Source organism: Pteropus medius, unplaced genomic scaffold, assembly GCF_902729225.1.
Source record: "Pteropus medius unplaced genomic scaffold, Ma_sr-lr_union100, whole genome shotgun sequence".
Lineage (NCBI taxonomy): Eukaryota > Metazoa > Chordata > Mammalia > Chiroptera > Pteropodidae > Pteropus > Pteropus medius.
Window position 1 is genome coordinate 3,683,155 of NW_024345479.1, and position 6,000 is coordinate 3,689,154.

Below are 6,000 nucleotides of genomic sequence, written 5' to 3' on the forward strand. Positions count from 1 at the left end.
CCAGAGAAGATTTGAGGCTCTTATTACTTAGCTAAGATTCGTCACCCTGCTTCAGAGAAGGAAGCAGAATGGCCTTTCTAAAAGCCTCTCACCCCTAAATCCAACCACTGCCTAAGCTCCACTCACCTCTCTGCTCAAACAAAACCTTTCTTCCTGCACGAATTCTACTGTGTCCTCTCAAAGCGTAGCTCTCTTTACAATCAACAGAGGCAGGATCCCCTGGTGCTGCAGCCTGCGATGGCTGACCATGAACATGGCCTAAATGGAGTGCTAATGATTGTTCATCTGGGCTCTGGCTGCCCACTAAGGGAGATGTGCGGTCCTATACATCTAGAACTAGTTTCCCTTTGCCCGTTTGGGGCAGGGCATTAGCTGTGTGATTCAGACCCAAAATCTCACCTACATAAAGAATTACTTGCTCCAGAGAACTGATCTAGAGCTGAAGGCCAAATAAAAGCACATCCCGGGCCTTCGGGAGCAGGAGCAAAGCCTGCACCTCCCCTCATCCCTCTCTTTCTTGCCCTCATTAATTCCCAAGATGTTGCTTACAGCTTTTCCCCTAGGAACACAGGTCCTGAGGCCCGTCTCTGACTTTATCCACACCTGCCTGTCCTGTTACTAATTGTTATTTCATCTTTGAATCGCCACTTGTTTATTCTCCTCTCCTCCCCACTCCCCCCACACACGTGTAAAAATCTAATAACAGTAATAGGTTAGGAAGACGACAGGCAAAGCAATGTGGTGGTGATTAACACATTCTCTAGATCTGGACGTCCTGGGTCAAATCCTGGCTCTGTTTGTGCTGCCTGTGTGATCGTAGGCAAATCACTGGCCCTCTCTGTCCCTCATTTCCTTCACCTGTAAAGTGAAGACAAAGATGCTACCCACCCTGGGTGGATATGCGCCTAGACAGTACCTGGCACAGTGAGACTCAAATGTCATCTATTCTGAGAGGCTGGTGGACTGGAAATATCCTGGATGGAGGTTAGAAATTTGTGTTTGAGATCTGGCTCTGTACATCCCAGATATCCCAACAGGTCCCAAAACAAACCCACTATCATCCTGTTCCATCGGCAGGCTCCCAGTCTCCGCCGACTTCCCTCTAACCTGCCTTTTCCATGTGCTACGGGTTTTGTCATCCTAATCGTTTCCCTGCTTTGAAACTCTGTGGCCCTCTTAGCTCCCCAAATTCCCAGTGTAGCAGGTCAGCCCTTGATATTCAGGCCTCCACCTGCCTTTTCAGCCTGAGTATTCACTCAAGACACCAAACTTCCATGGTCCCCAAAGCCCCCACCCTCTTCTTGGCACCCCTAGCCTTCTTGACTCAGAGGTCCAAACAAGCCTCTGGACATTTCTGGTATCCTGGCTTCTCAGCAGCATCCCTCCCTTCTCAGCAGCATCCCTGAAGCCATGTGTAGATGCCCTCTGGGACTGCTGATCAGTTGAGTAACAGTGCCTTCCCAGTGTCTGTCCCCAAACTGAGCTGCTTACAGGCAGGGATTGGGTCTTGCTCATTTTCATGTCTCCTTTGAAATCTCAAACTTAACTTGTCTGAACTTCAATTGTCTTAATGATCTCTGAAGTGACTTTGACCTCTAAAATATTATGATCATGTGGCTTGCAAATTATAAAAAGGAATAATCCCACAAAACATGAGAAGTTTGAGAAGAAAATTAGGTTGAAGTAGGCTTTTCAAATGGACTGATGATGGAACTGAAGTCCCATCTCCCAACTGTGCAGTGGGGGCGCTGCCCTGAGGATCTTGTGGATATCATCTCTCCTCTTGAACTATTTATTGAGGAGAGGAGGGCAGGGGAGGTGAGGGGAGGGAGGGCTTTTCTTCCATCCTCTTGGAGATATCACTGCCTCATAGACCAGGTTTGCTACCAAAGCTGGGGTCAGCCCCCACTTACTGAATGCCACCCACATGCTGGGCTCTGAATGAGCTGTTCTGCACAGAGTGATCAGGCCCCAGGAGCCGCTTCCAGGATGGCATCCTGCCTGGCAGATCCTGGGGCCCAGCAGGAGGTGTCAAGCCTTCTCCATGGCTGTGGAGCCTGGGCTGCCAGCTGACCGCAGAAAGCCTTGTCCTCCAGATGCCTTCCAGGTGCCCTTCCTCTCAGGTGAGGAGCAGGGCTTCTCTGCGTAAATTGGCCCTGCATAAACTCTTACTTATCCTGCCTGCCACCCTCCTCTCCTTCCCCAGGCTTCGAAGAAAACCAGTTTGAATATTTAAACTTCTCCTGTGTGTCTAATAAAAAGTTCTGCACTATTTAACACCCCAGCTATCCATTACTGTCTGGAGCTGCCCTCTCCCTCCCAGCTTTCCCCTCCCTCCCTCTCACCCAAACCACGCGCAGCAAAGCCATTTGTCAAAGCTCCCGCCGCAGGCTGCGCTTGGCTGTGTCTGAAAGGACAAGCCGGCCCCACAGGGGAAGGTGGGAATGAATAAAGGGGCTATGCAAATTGCTGCTTAATCTGCAGAGAAACACCCAGGCTTTAGGGAGACGCTCATTACTTCTTTTAACTGTGATTAACGGGCAAATTAAACCCAAGCCCTTAACTCTATCCTGGCAGAGGACTCGAACGCAGAGCCCTGGACCCGTGAGGGTGGAGAAAGTCTCTTTGCTGCTGTCCGCAGCCCTGGGGACTGGGACCAAGGAGCATCATCAGTGCTGCCCAGTAACTGTTGTTGGTGGGATAGGAAAGAGGGGAGCCCCAGATGAGGGGACGCAGATCCAGCACCACTAACCCCGACATTTGGAGGAAGAAGGCCTTCTTATTCTCTCTCCAGTTTCTTTCAGCTACTTGAGAAATAAGATCAGAGGCTCCTAGATTTGCTGCTCTCCTTTCGCCCTCCCCCTGCCCCCCACATACAAAAGTGAGAAAACCCCTTAGACCTCACCTGCCAGGACATGCTGAGGGTGTGACGAAGGGGCTTTACCCACAACTGAGTTCATAGTCAGACCAGTCCCAAACCTGGGGCTGGAAAAATGTGTAGAAGTACCACTGAATTGTACATCAAAAAGGGTTAAAGTGGTAAATTTTATGTAATGAGCTGGGTAAGATATCTTTACATACACTCACACACACGCACAGACACACAGATGGGCCAGGGGCACAGAAGCAGGAGGAGGGGAGGGTGGAGTGTTTTTATGGGAGTAGAGACCCTAGAAATAGACTCGCCACAGGTTATACAGGTTATAGGCCTACACAGTTGAACACTCAAGTTAGAGAGCCAAAGTATCTCTCTTTGTTTCTTACCCTGTGTGTGTGTGTGTGTGTGTGTGTGTGTGTGTGTGTGTGTGTGTGTAATGTGGAGAAAATATCTGACCCAGCTCATTACATAAAACTTACCACTTTAACCCTTGCTGAGTGTACAATTCAGTGGCATTAACTACATTCCCACTGTTGGACAACCATCCCCACCACCCATGCCAATTGTTTTTTGTAGGTGATCCAGCCTTCCTGTAAGACCTATAGTCACCTCTAACAAACAGCGACAATGAGGCAGAGCTCTGTAGCTCTGTAGGTAGAGGAGTTTTGTTTGAAGTCAGGAAATGGGAGCACGCCGCCGGCTGGAGCGCCTGAAATGGAGACCCGATGCTTGGGAGGCGAGGTAGGCGGAAGTCCTGTAGGGACTCCCCGTTAAACGCAGGTCCCCTAAGCCTGAGTGATTAGGAGGTGAAAGATGACATACAACAGTGACAGACTGTCTGTCAACCTGACGGGGCCGAGGAGAGACAGGGCCCCGTATTTTATTTTGTCGTCGAGTCGATCAGTAGGTCTGTCATAGAAACCGGGCCTGACAGCTCGCTCAGCGACTCGGCTCTCTTTTCTTAACTCCCGCAGCCCAGCTCCACCATCTATTAAAACATCCCAGGTTGTCAGGGATATTAAAAGGCTCTGTCACTCCTTCTTAAAACAGTCATAAATACAATGTGGACGTGAGCTTTTGGGCAGGAGCCCTGGTGCTGACTGGGAAGAGACAACAGCAGGGTACGCCTGACTTTTTTGACAGCTGAGGCTCTGGCACTGTTCAAACCGGGAGCCATGGACTCATCTTCTTCTCTCTAATGCAAGAATCGGGCCGGCTCCAACATCTGCTGAGGCCCAGCATTTTGAACAACTGTTCTCGAGCATAGGATGTGGCCTTTGTTAGCACGATGACAAGCCTCAACTTATCTCTGGGGCCTGGTGCACGTAAACCACACTTGTTCTGAGTGTTTGCCTGTGCAGCCTGCTTCCTAGGCCTCCCCAGGTGGTGTAGGAGAGGAAGGTGGGGGACAAAGGTAAAGAGAGAGCCCTAAGTTCTTCCTCTACAGTGGACTTTGCCTCTGTCCCTCTTCCACCCTCCCTGCCCCCTGCAGCCTTGTGACTGACTCACCTTGGTAAGAAGAGTTTTATAAGGGGCCAGAAGCTAATCTGAAGCTTTCCAGGTGGTCTCCCCAGAATGCAGGCTGGAATTTATAATCTTGCCAGTTGAAGGACCCCAGTCAGCCTGAATCCTTAAGCCTTTCCAAACTATGGGATCACAATTTTTCCACCTGGGAGCCTCTAGCTCCCAAACAGGGAGGTTACTTCCTTTCTACATCTCTGATGAGAACACATGGCCTCTGGCTGCTCGCTAGGAGCTGGCCCCTCTTTTCAGAGCATCCCAGGTTGGAATGGAGGTTGTTTCTCCAATTTGCTGCAGAGATACTGAGGCACAGAGCCAAAGACCAGCCATAGTCCCCTGGCGAATTCTGACTCTGGGCTCCATCTTTGTCCCTTGGGCTGGTTATTCACCAAATGCCTAGTTTGCCGAAACATACCAAAGGCCCTGCCCATGGCTTTCTGTGTGGATGTCAGAGCAGCACCCAGGACCCTGGCATCTTGGTCTGTCCTGTCTTCTGCCTACTCAGTGTTCAATGGCTGGACATCCCAGTACTTCCACTTAGCTTTGGATAGTTTTTAAACGATAGACTGTTTTTTTCCAACAGAATTACCTCCTCAGCAACTTTTCCCAAATATTTCATATCAAGAAGTATCAGACTTTTATCCTTTATTTCTACAATATTTATTAAATGCCTATCTTATTCCGTTGTGCAGTTCTAGAGGACAGAACTAGACTCGGGTGTAAGAGGGAGACAGGTTTCTACCTAGTATAAGGAAGCTCTTTCTGACAACCAATGGTGCCCCCCGGGGCACAGGTGAGAAAGTCACCGTCACTGAGGACCTTAGGCTGACACTGGATCAATATCTGGTGAGGACGGTGCAGAGGGTAGGAGATATGGGTTGGATGGCTCTGAGAGTCGATGATTTGGGGCACCTGGTATGTCCAGAAGCTGCACAAGGCCTAGCAGCTGTTCACCAGCTGCCTACCATGAGGCCATTTTGCAATTTAATCCCAGATGGTCGGACCCATTACCCTCAAAGGTCAGAGGGCCAGCTGCAGGGTAGTGGACAAACCCCTCTTGGTTCCAGTCGCCCCCAGGCAGTGGCTGTGACCCGTGGGCAGGATGTAGAAAGGAAGCAATGAGAGAGAAATAAAGCTGAGAGATCCCACCAGCTACGCAGGCTGAGAAGGACAGAGATTGCCCCTCTTCCTCCTGCTGGCTTCCACTCCCACCCGCTCTTGCCATCCTCTCCCAGGTTTTCACCTGCCTTGCCCTCTCCCTCCCTCTTTGTTGCTCTTCATCCTCCCGGCTCTTCCTATCCTCCCTCATCTCCATGGCGATAAAAGGGGAGGAGGGCTGGGCTGGGCCCTGTATTTTGAGTCGCTCCATAATAGCCCCTTTCTCTGGAGACACAGGGCTGCCTGTGGAACTAATCTCCCCCTGCCCATCAGTTCACAAAGGGCCAGGGAAGCCCCTCCCTCAGCCGAGCCGCCCTCGGTGACCCTGAGCCCGTTTCCGGGTGCTCGCTTCCAGCCCTCCGGGGCCTGCAGCTGGGCCTCTCTCACGGGATCCTGCACACAGGCAGGGTCACCCCGGCTGACCTCCCCCGAGGACAGAGGTC